We start from the raw sequence: 18,901 nt of genomic DNA, 5'->3' as shown, positions 1-18,901 counted from the left end.
AGTAGGTTTGTTGCAACAGCCTTTTTTTTTTATTTTCTTTCTTTTAAATGTACATGTATTTTGTATTTTTTAAAACCACAGTGGAAGCTTTAGATGAAAGAGGTGCATGCATAAGTTCAAAGCCTCTCCTGCTTGATCAGTATTCCCACAAGAAACATGGATGAGAAAAGGTGGATGAGGAGAGCCTGGCTGAACTCATCTCATCAGCTTGGCTAAAAGGAAATAATGGGGGTGGGGGGTGGGGGAAGTTCTTTTCATTTTTGTTTGTTTACTTGCTTTCATTTTTATTCCCCTCTAGGCACAAAACAAGCAAACTGAGCTCTGTTTAAAAATAAAGCATGCTCTTGCTCCCACACACCCATCTTTTCATAATCAGAATCTTGGTAATTTTGTTTTAGACCTTTTCTATGAGCATTTTCAAGGAGAAAAAAATGCTGAAGGAGCACCTGGGGGAAAACTCTGCAGTCTCACGAAATATAATTTTCTACCTGATTGCATAAATAAGAGCAAAAATTGGTGTGTTGAACTTGTATTTGTTAGTATTTAGGCCATGATTCAGATAATTGTTTTTCCTTAGGGTCAGGCTTGTATCTGAGCTCTTCAAAGTACTTCATCCCTGTGTGTACGTTCATTATATTATCATAAAATGATACCCAAAAGGAATTGGAATAAACTGCAGTAGGTTTCACCAGACATTTCAGGATTTAACAGCATGATCTAGGTTATGTCCTTTGCAGCTTTCTTCAGCCAATGAGGTTGCTTAATGAAGCTGTTGAAATTTGAAAGGCAGATATATTTTTCTGGTGCCTTAGGGAACAGGACAATCTTTAGCTGCGATGGGCAGAAGCTGCCTAATCTGCAATTGCCTACCTCAGGTTTTTAAGACCTGACAGTTCTGATACCAGTCTGTTGGAGACACAGTAGTAGACTAACTAGGTTGATTGCTGGCTTTTGAGTGGCTCTGGGTGTTCTGATACTCTCTATCTCAGAACATTTTCATAAAGAAATGTAAGGAACCGTTGCTTCAGCCCTGGGTGACCTACCATATGTACCTAACATAGGAGCAGGCTTCAAGATCATGAAAATGCATAGCTTAGAAAATGAACCCCATCAGAAAATGGTTCAGTGCTTGTAAGAATTGCTGTACAATGAGCTTTTCATTGCTTGTTTGTAGAGCAATAATCTAATTCCCGCAAATACAATTTCCATCCACTTTCAGTACAACAAAGAATACAGTATCGTACTGGTTCTATCATTTGCCACTATTAAATCGGAGGTTTGTTAGCAGCTGTAAGTGAGAATTGATAATTGAGATTGATGAAGTGATTCAAATAAAACACCAGTTTATAACTGAAAAATTGTCTGATGTACAGGCAGGTTTTTAAGCATATTTGGTCTTAATATTTGTTGAGCTTCAGAGAATGAAGGTGAGAACTAAGAGATCTCTCTCCTCTAGCAGCACAGGTTACATGAAATGCACTTACTGAAATTTGCCCATTGCTAGTTGATATCTGCACCTCTCATACTTTGTGAGAATCACCATATCATTTTTGTCACCTCTTTTTGGAAGGATGAGAAATTACTAGTTGACTTTGCCAAACTATGAAGCACAGATGGAACTGGCATGATGGCTAATGCATCTTGTACTTGTGTGTCTATCAAAAGCAGTAGCAAACAACTGCTGGGTTTATTTAGTCTCCCAATAACCAGCTACTGGCAGATAAAAAAGAAAATATTTTCAGACCAGCCCTTTGGGAGGCAAGTCCTGTCCTGTTCTGGCTTCGCTGGTTGGGAACCAAACTCCTGTAATCAATGCTAAGAATCCCCACTGACAGCATCTGCTTATTGGCTCAAAACTTCAGTACAGGGGAATTTTAGTTTGGAAATACACAGCCTACTAGTTACATAGTCAGTACTCACTGACACACCCTCTTGGGTTTTTGAAGGGTTTCTCTCTCACAGTGTCTTCATTATGGGAACACATACTAGCTGTATAAAAATTGAGATGCCTGGAACAATTGAAATGACATGTCATATTACTAAAACCAAAATGCTTAGTGAATATGTAAGTGGTGGGATTTTTTGTTAGTGAAAGAGGTAGAGAGGCTCATGGTTATGCAGAAATTTCATGTTCAGCTCTGCTGATCAGGAACAGCGTTTCAATCCCAGAATCTGCCCCATTGCAGATTCGTGTTAGGTTTTTCGATGATCCGCACTCAAGCACTCCTTTTCTGAATCATTAAGCTCAAATTTCAGACCACAAATGGATGTTTTGACACACTTTACATTTAATGAAAAATGTTAAAGTTTTCATTTCAGTTACAAATAAAGGCAAATTTCAAGACTTTGAAATTGCTATGGAATGCAATTCTATCCACCAACAATAACATATGTTGAATTGCATTCAGGTTTCTTACTTTCTGTATAAAATTTTGAGGCAAATCTCCATTGCATGTTCATTTTATTTAGGCAATAAAATTCAGGAGCTTTAAATTTGTATGTCCCACCTTATAAAATGAAGAGTTGTATGGAGCAGTGAAGCACTGGTGCCTGCTGTGTGCCACTAACCAAGTCTCTTCAAGGCAACCCATGGGCCTCGGTCAGCTTGTGAGGTATAGTTGAAAGTGCACTGTATTAACCAGCTGTGAGAGGGCTACAGAGTTTATGCTAAACCTGTTTCAGTCAGAACTGTGTGTATAGATTGCATAGTTGTGTTGGTTCTTTACCATCTGCTCCCCTTCATGAAATTGCTAGATTCTGCACCTGCAGATGAAAGATGGACTGATCCTTCACTGAGCACGGGAAGCAAGGAACCGCTTTCATGGTTCCTAAGGTCTACCTACAATCTACCAAATTTTAACCTCCCTGCTGAGACTTCTTGACTGCATTCAACCTCTTTAAAAGCTTTCCTAGATAAGGGAAATGTAGTGTGATCTGTAAAAAACAGTGCAATTTCCCCATTTCACACACACACCCCCCCACCCCCACCCCACAAATACAATAAAAAGGGCTCTAGAAAAAACACTTGAAAGTGGGGAGTCCAGTGTTTATACAGAGGACTTGGCCTTTGAGACATAAGATCAGAGATTGCTTTGTTCTGTCATCCCACTAACTTGTTTCAAACCAGATCTGGAAGGATCGCTAGTGTTAGAGGAGAGGATACATTACTTACCAGCTCCTAGTTTTTTGTTCCTCTTGCCTCTAGTACCGTACACCAAAGTAGACCCTGTTGTTCCATAAATAACCAGATTTTCTCTTCTGGTTCTCTGCTGTCTTACTTGACCTGTCTTTTCATTTTGTACAGTGAATTTACACTGTGAGGTGGTGCTTCTGCTGCCATTTGGAAGCTGTTGTCCAGACAGACTTTGTGTCTGATGCAATTTCATGCATAGTCTGATGCAACTTCATGCATCTGCTTTGTGTTCATGGATGCCCAAGGCTTAAACAGTGAGTCTTTGTCTATACCGGAATAAAACTGACGTGGCTGTATGGGAGAGCTGTCAAACCACTGATTGTCTGAATCTTACTGTTCAGATGATCTGAAAACAACACTGCTGCTTGTCGACAAAGTCCAGTCCATAAACTACATCACAGAAAATACAGCCAAATACACTATCTACATAATGCCAATGAGAACTTGAGTTTTCTCAAAATTAGGATTTGAACTAACGCTTCCAGAGTTTAACCTAATGTACCACTGAGCTCGCTAGCGATTGTGTGGATTACAAATGCTGTTGTGTACATGACCACAGCAGGACATGGTGTGAGTTAGATTAATGCTTGTTCCTGTGGAGCCGTATGGAAAACAGCAAGTGTCATTTTGCTCAAGTATTTTAGCAGTCTGGATTACAGCTTTGTTCGGGTGGGAGAGAGATTTATCAAAGGATAAAAGGCTTCCCACCATATATAGCATGCATGATTCTTTGCTGCTTTTTAGTGGTTTCTGTAATTAGCCACTTAATTTTATTGACAAATAAGCTTTATTTGGAAGCTGTACTTTCTAATGCCCTTGCATCATTTGGGGGAAGGAGAACATTTGAGCATTCTGTAGGATGAGTGTGTGATGCTAATACACAAAGGATGTTTGCATTCTGTAATTGGCTTTGTGTGAATATGGACCATGGTAGCTATACAGGGATAGTGCAGCGCCTTAAGCTAAGTGATGCAGTGACACTGTTAACAGCAGTTGAGGTTTCTGTTTGCGTGTTCCTATGGAACAGTACTACCTAATGTCTTGACCGTTTTGTAATGAAAGTCCTACTTTGCAATGACTTTTTCCAGGCTGGCAAGACCTCTGGGGCCAAGGACCCTCTTTTGTACAACTTGTTCGTACAGTGACTTTAATCTGAAAGAAAAAACACAAATTAAATCCAGCCAATGGCAATGTGATGTTCTCCTGAAATAAAGGAGTAAGTTTTCAGTATGTACTCTGAATAAAAAGTTGTTTGCATGGGTTTGATATCCTAATGGATCAGAGTCTCTTGCTATTTTGGGACTCCCATTTTCTTAACTGTGCTTATAAAAGTTCCTCAAGTGGAAGACAGATGAGGTACTGGTTGATGCTGCATTTTAGCCCTGTGAAATTAGCTACGTAATGGGATTATAGAGCTATAGACATTCCTAACTACAGCCATAATACTAGTAGCAATTTGAAGAGCGGACCAGGTTTCAAACTGGAACAAAGAAACTGAAAGCCAAGAAGTAAATCTGTGCCAAAAGTCCCCGATCTTTTTTGTAGTCCAGGCACTTATTAGACCCTGAGGTCTGTTGAAATCTGTGATGAGGGAATTTGCAAAAACGTAGGCTGTGACTAGGGCAGATGAAAGTCTGTCTAATGTATAAGCACTAATAAACATGTGCTCAGTGCCAGGTGTTTCGTTACAGAAGCCAATTCAGTAAAGCACAGGAGTAATCTGACTACTTTGTGCACAGAAATGACAGAAAGACTCTTGCTTCCGTCATGACTGTTATGAACACTTGGTAGTTCATATGGGGGTTGGTATAAACCCAGTTTATATAGAGTAACAGTGAAAAAGAATGTTATGTAGGTAAATGACTGGTGTTTGCTTATCATTTCTTCGAGGCAGTTGAAACATGAAGAAAAACTATCAAAATCATACAAGATTTGTGAACTTATGTACCACCATTATTGCCTGGAGTCAAAGAAGTCCTTGCATAGGGAGTTAGCTGCTTGACTGACAGACTTGCCAGTTTCAGGAAGAGTCGTTTTCCTAGTAACGTGAAGTCAGTTGTTTGTGGTAAAGGAGGAGGACAGATTTCTGATTTCTTTTGGTAGAAGCTTCATGCTGGCATACATTTATTGGTGGTGAGAAGGGAGGAAGTGCAAGAGTGTATTTTTCTCAGAGATATCACAAGAAAGAAATGACTTTCTAAAAAAGCTAGCTTAAAACAAGTATGATGATTAAGACCATTGAACTTAAAATCAACCCATAATCAAAGGTGTGTGTGTATTTAATGTGTACATATAAACTGCATATAGTTGCACTGATTTGTTCTCGTGAATTAGTTTTATATTGGTAGCTTTTCACTGGAGAACATGGTTGCAAGTGTGTTTCCTGTGTTGTAACTAGTGCTTGCTGCTGCACTTCACTTTGAAGTATGTTCACAGAGGGAAGTCACTGTACAGTAGTGCAAGTTACAGTATTTCTTTGCAACATCTCTGTTTGAGTCTACTTTCCTGGGATCAGTAGGTGTCTTTCTCATCTGATTAATCCAAGGGTGAGATTGTTGATAGATGCACCCTCAGATAGTCTTCCCTTTAAAAACAAAATAGAGGAAAAAAAATGAGGGTGGAGAGGAGGAGGGCAATGAGTTATCTACAAAGATCTCAGATTGAAAAAAACCATCTTCTTTCCTCCATAACATAGCAAGATGGAGGAAAGAGCAGGGTCAAACTTTAGACTGGATATTTACTCAGCCTTGTCTTTGAAGTCACTACTGGATTTACATTGTTGTCTTTGCCTTCAACAGGACCATTCGTAATGCTTGAGTAACCTTCTGTGATATTGAACTATAAATGAAAGGCAGTGGATTCAGCACATATGCGAATTCCTGGGGCAATTTTTTGCTTATATAAGGAGTCTGAGACTTTACGTTGTTTTTTTTTTTTTCTTTCTACTGTTGCCAGCAACAGAATGAGAAACATATTCAAAAGCTGGGAGGAAGAACAACAAAGCAGAATCATTGTCATGGTACATTGTACAGTCCAATATTAGAGCTTCATGACAGCTGTGCTATTGAAGGCCATTGCAACCCTAATGGCTAAGGAATTTTCAGTTGCTTGTTCCCAGAAGCACTAGTTTTGGTGTAGAAGAGCCATTCCCAAATAACTATGTCTGATGTTCCCTAGATAGAATTTTGTATTTCTTCCTTAGATGATTTTTAACAGATGAAGAGATAAAATGGATACATTACATTTGCAATGAAATAGGCAATGAAAATCTTGCCCTTTTAAATATGTTGTTGAAGAAAAAAGGATAGTTCAAATCCATATTCATGAATGATGGCCCTTGTCTCAAATACAAAGGTACTTTCTTCAGGTATAATATAGTTCTGCTTTTAATATTGTGTCAATTTTGCATAATTAGAAGTTACTGTTTAAAATTTAAATCACTGAGACACTGTGGACTTATGCTTATCAGGGCCCCATTTTCAATGTTGATGTGTTTTCTCCAGGACAAAAGCAGCCATAATCCGGTAAAATGCTAGGCCTGCCAGAATTTACACATGCAACGTATTTTTTTTTTGTGTGTGTTCCAGAGCACCAACATATTGTATTTTCATGTTTTTCCATCTTTGCAAGTACTTCCCTATGGCCTTGTTGCTAGGTGGCCTGAGTAAGTGCATCCAGTTCCATACGTTATTTGTTACACTGATCAGTGGGGCAATATATGGGCTGAGTTTAAACACTAGATTTATGGCAAAAGTAGGTGTCTTCCATGAAGAGAATTTGAAGTTGTGTATACATTCATTCACAGGGGGAAATTGTCTCTTGGCACAGAGCACCAGTTATTTCACCTGTGTACTGAATGGGGTTTTTTGGAAGTAGTTGATTGCATTTTGTATGGAAAATTGCGTAGAACTTCAGGGCAGCCACAGAGTCACAGATCATGAACTGCTCAGAGGCAGCTGCACAGAGCATGAGGGATTTCTGCTGCCACCAATACTAAAAGAATAAAGTCATTTTTCTGAGGCTTTGTGTGTTCACGAATGTGTTCAGCTCTAGTAAAAGTGCTTCCTGTAGAGGCTGGTGCTGGTGTTCACAGAGGGAAAGCAGTAACTTCTGTAAGCAGCCAATCTTAACATAAACACTGGTAGTTTTCACAGTACTAATTGGTGTATTAAGCTTGTTTTGCTGAACTATATGGAACAGATGAAGTTCACCTAAGGTTTTTCAAGCACACATGACAAATAGCAAAGTATATGCAAGCATATTTCTAGTGTATAACTTGATTTAAGTTGATTATAAGCTCCACAAGATCTTGCCATTATGACAGCAACTCAATGTAGAGATTATGACAAATAATTTGTAACAGAAATAACTACCAATGACTACAGCTGGGCAGACTCAGCTTGGTGAATAACATGTTCATGGGCTACAACCACGTTTTCTGTTGTGGCCTGTGAACAAACGGGCTTGGGATATAGACATTGCCTGAAGGATTTATGGACATCTGCTTCTGTTACTTCTGTAGTCCTTGCCAATAGCACTACTATTGTGCTGTGTCTACTCAGTATGTTTGGCTAACACGGCATACTGGGGTTTTGAGTCAGAGTAGGAGTGTCTTCTATAGCTTTGTTCCAACTCTACTGTACTACTGTAAATTGATAAAATTTACTACTAGAGTTTCATCACTGAGAAAACCCCACTTTCAGATTGATGTAAAGGCTCCCCTGAAGGCTGGGGAACTAAAAAGAAAGAATGCTGACATGTTGATTCTTGAATGCATGTTATTAATAAAGCAAGCTGCATTGCTCCAGCAGCCATGTGGCTAACACAAAGTTTGCCTGGTCTCACATGCTAAAAGTGCTTTTGATGATAAATTTGCTCTGCTACCCTCAGCAGTTTTTAGCATCTGAGGTACACTTCCATCTCTGATGAAACTGAAATTCAGTGCCATTGGAGTTGTTCTATGCCTGGAGAAGACTGGCTGAAAGGAATGGATGTTATGGTTTCCTAACAGTGTGTTAAGAAAGGAAATTATCGAACTATGAAGCAGCAGTGGTACACTTCTTGGGTTCCTAAAATATTTATTAAATGGATATCTAACACCTTCAACCAGAAGTATGCCAGCATAGCATGAAATTCTTTGAGATAAAGCATGCTGACCTAATGCAGTCCCTTGTGAAATACCAGACGATACAGTCAAGCAAAGTTTAAATTGTGAGGAAAACAAATAAGCTGTTAGTGCAAAAGGCAGAGTTTCTTACAGAAGTGTAGTGTAGTGAATGTACATTGTAGACACTAAGATTTGCCCTGAAAGTAAGGTACAAAAATCTGTCCACCCAAATAGCAGCTACGTACCTGATGTTTTCAGAATGTAAGAGGTAAAATAGGAGATAACCACTGGGTAGCCAAAATTAATTCAGATTAATTAATCTGCTTTGAATAATGGCATATATCTATTTAGTCCCTAATGATCCCATTTTCTTGCTTACTTTTTCACATAACCTTCTTTAAACGCTTGTTTGAAATAATTACGCAGGTGTATTCAGGTTTTGTTATTTTATACACTGTTCTCAGCTCTTGACTGGCTATTTAATTTACCACATGCATGTATGTACCTGTGCTCCTTTTGCATTTGGAAGATACTGAATGATCCGAGCAAGCTATGATGCAGCCAGGACCAAAAAAATAATGGCTATATTTATTCAGTGAAGGGCCCTAAAGGCTAGAGGCCCAGTTAGCTTTATGTTCTAACACTGGCTTAATATTACTAATTGGCCTTCTGTCATGGGGAGATGACTCTAGGAAGAGTTCTGCTGCCTCCCCAGCCTGGTATGCCCCTCGTACAGGTACCATCCCCGTACTGAGAGGGCAGCGGAGCAGAGATAAGGGCATAGCTCCATATAGAACTATTGGCAGAGGGAATTTCCTGGGCTAAGAAGAATATGCGTTGAGCAAGTGAAGGCAATTTTATGACCCCTTCATGCCACTTAGTTTCTAAATATATACGTTGCTGAGCAATCTTATCTGGAACAGAGCAATAGCAGATTATTAAAGCCAAAAGCTAACGAATGAGCCAAAATGTTCAGCTTTGCATATTTTACATAGTCTGTGTATAAGATAGTGAGTTACATTTGTAATAGGAATAAATACAGAGCTTATCACTGATACGCAAGTCTAATTAATTAAATTCAACCAGATAACAAGACAAAGCATGGGACTGTTATATCCACCCAAAAATCACGTTTCTCAAAACCTCCCGCAAATAAATACTGTCTGACGTCATGCCAGAAACTGAGGTGTCCTGGACTAAATAATTTATAAGGGGTAACAAATTATCCTTAATCTTCTGCAGTTTTACTTTGTAGCATGACTAATTAACATTGTATCATTACATCTCTATTTGTATGTCCTAAGATACAGCTGAATATCTTTGCTTTAGAGTACAAGGGCATTAAACAGATCCATCTCCTCTCCTTCGAGGGCAAACTACTGGCTTATGTCAGCTCTTGTACCCTGATAGCTCCTCTTCCCAAAGACTCCGTTTTCCCAAAAAGTGCTTTATAAAAAATACGCTTGGAAATAGATATTTTGAACTCACTTATGTAAGCTATGTGCAACTATGAAGTGGCTGGGAATTAGCTGTTTAAAAAAAAAATACAGCAGTGAACCAGCTGAAGGCTGTCTTCTTTCTAGGATGTAGAGACCTGTTTTAACTTTATTTTCTCTGTCTTTTAATTAACTGTGTAGCTAAGTGTCAGTTTTGATGTGAAGGAGATACTTGACTCAGATGGCTGTGTGTGTGGTTGTCCATTCCATGCTTCAGTTACACTCCATGTATTCATGAGCTCTCTTAACATGTTGCTGTCAGTTTAGAGAATACTTCTTGTAGCTTCTTAAACAGTCTTGTGGGATCCACCTATTATTTAATCTGTGTGAATTTAATATGTGGTGTTCTTCAGTTATGCCGTGTTTTGTGCAATGAACAACAAAACCAGCATGTTCAATAGAAAGTGTGAGGGCAAAAGATGATGAATATGGTCCTTGACCAGCAAAGAGGTACCAGAGGTCAGGAGGTGTTCCACAACTGAGAGGGGTTATGCAAACACGTTATGATTTCTGCATCAGTGTCTAGAAGCTGCAGGGGAGATTAGGTTGCTGCTATGCTTGCACTCTGCTGTTCCATCGTTAGAGACTATTTCTGGCCCAAAGACATTACACACAAAGTAGAGTAGATAGATGAAGACTGGGAGAAGGGCATGCTGGATACCTCAATTAAGTAGACAAAGAAAAGTAAAACAATGCAGAATGAAAGGATTTGTTCGAGCTCTTAAGAAGAAAGGTAATACTGGGCAGCTCTTTGAGTTAGATCTACACGTCCCTTTTCCTGAAATGTGATCAGTGTTAGTCTTTTTTAAAAAAAGAAAAGTCACTTGATGTTGCTAAAAATCTGAGGTCTTGCTAGTGCTTTGTAGCATCTCCTATAGCAGTGTTTTGATCATGTTATTGGTAGGAGGTGAACTGCTGGAGGGGAGAAGCTGAAGGAATGAATATACGCCTATAACTTGCCTCTTGTTTTCAGCCTGTATCATTCCAGCAGAAAAAAGTTGCAAAGAATTTGTACACCGATGAGGTTTATGTGATGAAGATGTTAAAGTAGTCTTGGCTCTGCCCTTGAGCAGGATTTGGTTTGGGCATCTGTGTAACCTGGGCAAAATGTTAAGCCTGTGTTTTACAATGAGACCTTATGGGAGTTAACCAGAAGGAAAGACTACCCCTCCGTTTTCCAGGGACTCCTTACTTGTTCTAATAGAAAATGCAGCTTTTTTCTTTTTATTTCACTTGTCATTTATAAATGTACATGCAGTCTCTTATTCTTTATCTCCCCTATCTAATTATATAAAAAAAATTTTCATAAGGGAGTGTCTGTCATGAGAAGCATGGAGCACTGCAAGGAACAGAACCCAAACTTTAGCTTGGACATTTAAGGACTGCTCGGGTACAAATAACCCTGCTAGAAATAAACAACAGAAGAACTTCTGGGCTCTGTAATAAAACATAACCATCTTATGCTTAAAAAAAAAAAAAAAAAGTGCCATTCTCCCCAGGTTTGGAGAGGCATCAGCAGCTCCCTTTCTTTTGGCATCCTAAATAAGATGAATGCTCACCGATAGCAGTGGGAGGTTAACAATCACCTGCTTTAATCAGAAAACTTTACATTTCAAATGTAATCTAGAGCTAGGCTGGGGAGAGCTTTCAAAAAAGCTGTGATATTGAACAAAATGGCTGCAGCTTAGATGTTATAATTGGCTATTTTGGGTTTTATCATAACTTTTTTCTGTAGATGCTTTTGATCAAATGGGAAGAAAAAAACATCTGCTATAATTAAGATTAAATATCTTGCTTTCATTGTATTTTAGCTTCTAATAACCTATTAAATTTTTTAGTTCACTTTCTGTCTTCCTATATTACCTCCATTCTTGACCACATATATTCAGAAAATATCTTGGTAATATTTGTTAGGATAAAATAATTTTATTTCTGTTGGATTCAGAATTTGCCAAATATCACATTTTTATAGCATCTCTAACACCTTGGATTTATAATGGTTTCATGAGCTTTAAATGAGGGCAAATGGAAGGATAAAAATAATACTGGTGGGATCATTTGTTAAAAGCTCCTGCATGGCTTACACCACACTATCTTCTGTGGCTTGTGGACCAATGCCTCTTGCCACTGAAGTTGGCATCAATTTTGCTACTGACTCTGGAAGAGGTAGATAGAGTCCTCATAGCTCTGCTCAGACCTAGTATTTTCAAATAGCATTACTTAGTTCCTCACAAGAGGTTCTTGGCTTCTTCCAGAATTTGGCTTTCTAGTAGGTGATTTGGTCACTGTCTACAAATAAAAAAAGCATTTCACTTTGAAAATTAGTACTTGCTATCAGGAGGTAAGTACTGGCTTCGTGCCGCTAAGAACAGCCAAGGATTTAGCAAATCCATCCATGTTCTAATTGTTCTAATCCACTCTGTTCTAATTGTTCCTGCATTGCTGTGGGTAATCTTTTACTGACAAATATCAAAGTGCTGCAATGTCATCTTTATGACTTCGCTTCCTAGAATGGTCTGTGTGCAAATCATGTTCTCTGCCTGAGAAAGTAAAGATCGCTTTGTAACCTTACCTTGTCCTTCCCTTCTCCTTATAGCCCTTTTAGAACAACTAAAAAAAAGATGCGATGTGTAACAGGAGCAAGTTCCATGTTACGCTCATTTCTGTTAATCTCATCCTGTTAATACTTGTTCAGAGTAAGACTGGCTATTAAGGATGACAGCATTCTTTGAGACAGAGAACAGAGTAACAGACCACGCTCTTGCTTTGAGCGATCTCTGCTTCATTCATGCCGTTGACAAAGGCAAATACTGAAGGAATTTATCTCCCATCCATATTGTGACACTGGGATAGTTTCATTAGTATCATGATCATTGGTGCTTTAATGTTATAGCCATCAGTGATTGTCTCTGGGTGAGAGAGAAAAATATTAAATTAGGTTAATTTTATTTTGGATTACATACTTAAGCCCAAAAGGCTTTTCTACTCTAGGTTGTTCTGCCATTGACATACCACCTTTGTGATTACTCTGAAGGCACCTGCTTTTAGTTGTGTGGTTTAATTATATTTTCCTGTAGATTTAGCTTGTCTACTACAACTAATGTTAGGTTGGGGTTTTTTTGCATTTGACATAGAGTATTTCCTTTTTTCTTCTTCTATTCCTATAGCAGCCTGATAGATAGAAGATACCTTGCTTTTCTTATTAATTTATCAGTTCAGGTGTGGACACAAAGGGGTGGCTATTTGTCTGATCTCTCCTATTGACATTTTATATGTTGCCTGCCTTTAGGGAAGACTACAGATTCCATGTAAAGCACGTGAGCAAAAAAATGTTTTTTAGAGTCATTAAGAAAATGTTCATCATCTGTCGCTTTCATTCTAAAGACAGAGAGAGAGAGATTGTTAGAGTGTAAACATCATTGCCCAAGAGTTAATATCTGAGATAAAATTTCAGCTCCATGATTTGCAACATACTGTGGCTTTTGGGGTTAACATGTTTGGCAAAGTAAATTATTTAAACAGTACCATTGCTGTAAAAAAAGAAAAAAAAAATCTGAACACACCTGTCTTTTAAGTACTTTCTGCTGCTGGTGACTTCTTTATAAAGCTTAAGGATGCTTGAGTATAATTCTTAAGACAGTACAACCACTCTTACTTATCCTGAGCAGCACCACTCATTTCAAGCATCCTCATTGCTCACAGTGGAATTATTCACAGAGTCAGGGTTACAGAGGCTGTCCCATTTCTCTTCTTCATCCCTCTCCCACTGTCTGCTAAATATAGAATCACGCAATAGCTGAAATTGGAAGGCACCTCTGGAGCTTGCCTACTCCAACCCCTCTGCTCAAAGCAGGGGTGCAGGACTCTGCATTTCCCTTTGTTGAATTTCATGACATTCATGTTTGCCCAGTTCTCTGGCATATCAACATCCTTCTGAACAGCAGCACAACCATTGCTCTATCACCCCCTGCTCTGGGTTTTGTATCACCTGTAAACCTTCTGAGGGATGTACTCTGTCCTATCATCAAGATCGTTAATGAAGACATTAAACAGCATTAGCTCTAGTGTCAACCCCTGGGGCATACCACTAGTGACTGGCCATCAGTTGGAGTTCATGTCACTGATCACAACCCTTTGAGCCTGGCAGTTCAGCCACCTTTCATGCACCTCACTGCCCATTTATCTAGTCCATACTTCATCAATTTGTCGATGAGAATGTTATGGAAAAGCATGACAAAAGCCTTGCTGAAGTCCAGATAGACAGCATCAGCCACTGAGCCAATCATCTCATTGTAGAAGGCTATCACTTTAATCAACCATTATGATTTCCCCTTCAGAAATCCATGCTGACTACTCCAGATCACTTTCTTGGATTTAATATGTTTGGAAATAGTTTCCACAATTTTTTGTTCCATCTCCTTCCCAGGGATTGAGGTGAGGTTGACCACCTTATAGTTCCCTAGATCCTCATCCTTGCCCTTCTTGAAGATAGGAGCGACATTTTATTTCTTCCCATCCTGAGGAGCCTCCCCTGATCACCATGACCTTTCAAAGATAATTGAAAGTGTCATTGTAATGACACCAGCCAGCACCTTTAGCACTTGGGGATGTATTGCATCCTAAATACCTCCTAGATTTTTCCCGTTCTTGCCTACACCCTGCAAGTAACAGCAATTAATTAAATACCTATCTGTATCAAAATGGCAACAACTATTTCACAACTATCTTTTTCCCCTTAAAGACATAGTTACCTTGATCTGCCTCTCCACTGAGCTCTTGCCAAGTGGTATATTATTAGGTGTACAGTTTAAAGTCTTTGACAAACGTAACAGGAAAAGTCAACTATTTCTCTTACAGCGGGGAGGGAGGGGAGGATGCATTTCTAATTTTATGGGGATAATTATCCTACTGTCATTATTCTGTCTCATGCTTCAGCACAGATTTATAATGCTGATATCATATGCCTCCTAGACTGGCTCTCTGAGAAGCAGATAAAATTCTGTCTTTTTACAAGCCTGCAGGGAAGAGCTAATTCAACCAGGTTAGTCATGATTTATGGGCATTTATCCTAATCAGTTTTTCTGACAAGCCTCTCATTAGGATACTACTAGATTTGGAAGCAGACACAAAAATCTAGTTTCATTTCTTATTCTGAGGTGTGCAGAACTTTTCAATTCAGAGACTAATGTCTGAATACTTGGTAAAAATGATTCAAACTGTAACTGCTTCGGAAACGTACATACCTATTTCTAACAGCTTATTAGGGCCACCAAGTGTAGTATGCAGTTCATCTGTGGCTAATATTAGGGATGCCAATGAGCATTCAGGTGGTGCTTCACATTTCTAGTGAATATCTGTCTAATCTTTATTATAATTCCAAATCCAGCTTTTTGGAGTAATTAACTCTTCGTAAATGTAAGCAAAGAAATGAAATGGTCTGATAACATGCTCAGAACAGAATTTGAGGCTGCCAAATCTTTTTCCCATTTCCTTTCAAGCAAGCAATTTAAAAAAATAATCCATCATTGCACACTGAACAGTTGCTGACTTTGGGGTTTCTTGGCAACTGTTTCACAGAAGTCCATGAAGTGCTTCTATGGTGTTCTGAATAATGATTTGCCACCTGCACCTAATGATGGTTTTATTGCCTCATGTCCATGAGGGATGTTATCTTCTGTGACATTTTTTTTCTGGTTACTCCCTACAAGAGTGACATTTAGAAGGAAGTAAATGTTCGTTAAATGGAAGATGTAGGTCTGATGTGTTTAAGTACCTACATATCTCCTGAGAGCACTGGACTTTCCTTGTCGGGGAGGTTCACGAGGTACAAAGCAAATTTAATGAACAGTCCTGCCCCTGCCTCTTTTAATGCTTCAATATCCATTACCTCCCGTATACTTTTTTTTTAGGATTCGGCTTTTAATACTCACTGTAGTAAGAAGCACTTTTTTAAAAACTAGGAAATTATGAAATTGAAATGTAAATCAGGAAAGTGCAAGGAGGCATTTGTTACTTTGAATTAAGGGATCTAGTGAGGTTAAGGATTTTGGCAATATGCTTTTATATCATCAGGCAAACTACAGTTTTCCTCAGACATATCTGGAATCTAACCTGGAGAAGCCAAGCTCAATTTGAAGGATAATTCATTCATAATTTTCCCTTACTTATGAGTCTCTCCTGTGCAAACCATTACATTTACGTGAACATGAAACAATGGTTCATCTCAGGTGCAAAGAGTATTGTTAATATTCTGGAGAATGGTGGAGATTCTTTGGTGTCAGAGTTCTGTGAGCCTTGAAAATGAAGCACAGTCCCAGCTAGTTTTACTATATCTTGTGCTTTGTGGTGGATAGGCTGGAATCCTCCTCTCCAAGAAAGCCTGAGGTTTTTAGCTTTTCATACCTCCTTCCTGCTGATGATGTCTGGAGCTTAAATACCAAGCAAGGTATCTGGAATTTAGTTATCTGGAAAGAGGTCAACCAGTGCTTCTGAGCAGAAGAAGTGATCATCCCTTCAAACTTCTGTAGCTGATGCTTACAGCATCACTGATTTCAACATTAGCTGTATCCCTTCCTTTAACCTGTGTTTGAGAGCTTAGTTATTTAATAAAATAAGAGGTCTTAATTAATAAGAGAAAAGCTTTTACTAGCTGGAACAACTTTTAAAACGGCAATAAATATCCCCTTACCTGCCAAGAAATCTGCAGGTGAGTAAGCTCCTACAGCCAAATGAAGTAAAAGCAAAAAGAATAATGAAGTATGTATGTATTTGCAGAAAGTTTATAGAGCATCATTTCACTGGAAGCCATGTCCCTTATCTGATTTGCACTGCCAGAGGATTTGCTAGCCGTATTTGAAACTCCCCCCTTTTTCACCTCTTCATTTTCAGTTCTTATCCTGGGATAGCATTTCATTTGTTTTCCAAAAAGCGTAATTGCTTTTTGGTGTTTGAGTATACACTCTAAAAAATATTTCACAGAAACTCATGACTCCCACTCACTGCTCAGGCAAGGATGAAATATTTGGATTGATATCTACTTTTTTAGTAAAACATGTATTTATTTAGTTTCCTGGGTACAGTGACAAAAGCATTCCAAGGTTTTGTAGCTTATGCAGGTAGAGAATCTTACCTCTGAAAACTGCATTTAACAGAAAAAGGGAGAGAGAATTAGTAGGTAGTTCTGTCCAAGCTAAGTCCACTTTCAGAATGTGGACTTATTTCAATAGTGCTTTTTGTATATGAAATTTTCATTTATATTTAGAACTAGCTTCCACCCACCCCTCCTCATTGTCATACAAATAATTGGTGACTTATGAAAAATGAAGTATTTTTTAACTTGTAAGCTATATAAGCAAACATTTTTTACTGTCAGAAGCTCATGTTTGTCCCTGATGGAAAACCTTTTCCTTCACTGTTCTCTGTAGTTAGGAGATTTCTTTTACTAACGGATAACAAAGCAGCATGACACAGTCCAAGGGGTGCCTTAGGGCAATCTAAATATTCATTCACAAGAAGAAAGAAAGGAAATTAGAAATTGGCAGGTATTCAGAATATAGCTAATGCCCCAAAGCATAGATTTGCAGCTCAAGAAAAATTAGTGTCTCATATTATAAAAATATTGATGTGAATTTTTCATATCCTAAAGTTCAGGGCTGTGCAATGCCAGAATTGTGGCTCAGCCCATCAAAAAGAAACAAATCATCTAGAAATTGCGGTGACAGATTCATGCTCAGAATATTTATACCACGGTTGTGATTGATGCATAAATGTAGTCAGATCAGTTTGTAGATTTGCCAGTGCTATTTCTCTGTCATCGGCTTTGGGTTCGTGTTCATTATTGCAGAGCTTAAGGTGTCGTGAGGTGTGTTCCTAAGCACATAGTGTCATTCTGTTAGCAGATTTATCTGAGTAATTTGCTACAAATTATTAGCGATCTTATCAACACTTTTAATTTTCAGTTGGAATAGTTCTTTAAAAATGTTATGAGGGAAGCCTGCCTCCAGCTAGCAATAAATGAATCACTTGTAGGGCAGGTAACCGAGCAATTTTGCATATGCTTAGTGGAGTAGCCAGCTAACGTCATTCCAGGCACCAGCACTGAAGGCAGCAGAGCAATTCCCCCTGGCATGCTGCCAAGTTCCTAACTCTCTCAGTCAAAAGCAGTCATGAGGTTACATGTTGATAGGCATGTAATTACGTGCTTTGGATGAAATCCTGCTTCTGCTCCAAGTCAGTTGCAAAATTCCCGTTGATTTCTCTGGAAAGCAATAACTTTGTTTCATGCACCCAGCCCTAGGTATTTTATGTGTGAATATCCTGTCTTAGGTTTTCCTAATGTTTTAGCTGTGCACACACTCATGCTGACTACAGTGCCTATTTTCAAGATTTCTAAAACGGGAGGGAGGCGTTAAACACTTGTGCTTTTGAGTTTTGCTGTGGCTCTCTATCAGAGTAAGTCTGATAAAGGTCCCAAAATCATTTTGCTTGCAGGTGAGGAAAAGGTTCTTATGGTTGCTTGACCCAAAGGTCACTGAAGGCTTTTGATCTTCACATCAGCCCTTAATAGCCCACTGATCTGATATTTTGTGCATCTGTGATCTTTACAAATCTCCAGCATGCAAATTAAATTCTCTGTAAAGCATGTTTGAGAAATATCATGTTAAGTCATATGCAGTGGTCTTATAATTATGAAAACATATACTGAAAGAAAAATAAACTGAGAGAGCTTTGTCGGCTGTACATGGGAAACTGTTCATCGTTTGTTGCTATAAATGGCTTGATCAAGGAATGCCTTAAGTTTAAAAGCATAGTCCTAGAATCAGTTCTTTTTAAGAGTTTAAATTCATTTCAAGGTGCAAATGTGTCTTCCAGTATGAGGTAGAAAGTATGCTACAGTTAACTCTTGTTTGCTTAGAAAACATCTCTGGAACATTATTTCTCATTTTGACTAGAGAAACACATTCAAGTATAATGAAATACCTTTATGTGATGATAAGCAAATTGTTCTGGACTTAGGTATAACAGAAAGCACTTATTTTCCGCTCTCTAGAATGGAGTTAATGGTCCAAATAAAACAGAGTATGTTTTTAAAAAATACTGTTGTGC

This window comes from Nyctibius grandis, chromosome 4 (assembly GCF_013368605.1).
Source record: "Nyctibius grandis isolate bNycGra1 chromosome 4, bNycGra1.pri, whole genome shotgun sequence".
Lineage (NCBI taxonomy): Eukaryota > Metazoa > Chordata > Aves > Nyctibiiformes > Nyctibiidae > Nyctibius > Nyctibius grandis.
The sequence above is the reverse complement of the archived record's forward strand: the minus strand, read 5'-3'. Positions refer to the sequence as shown.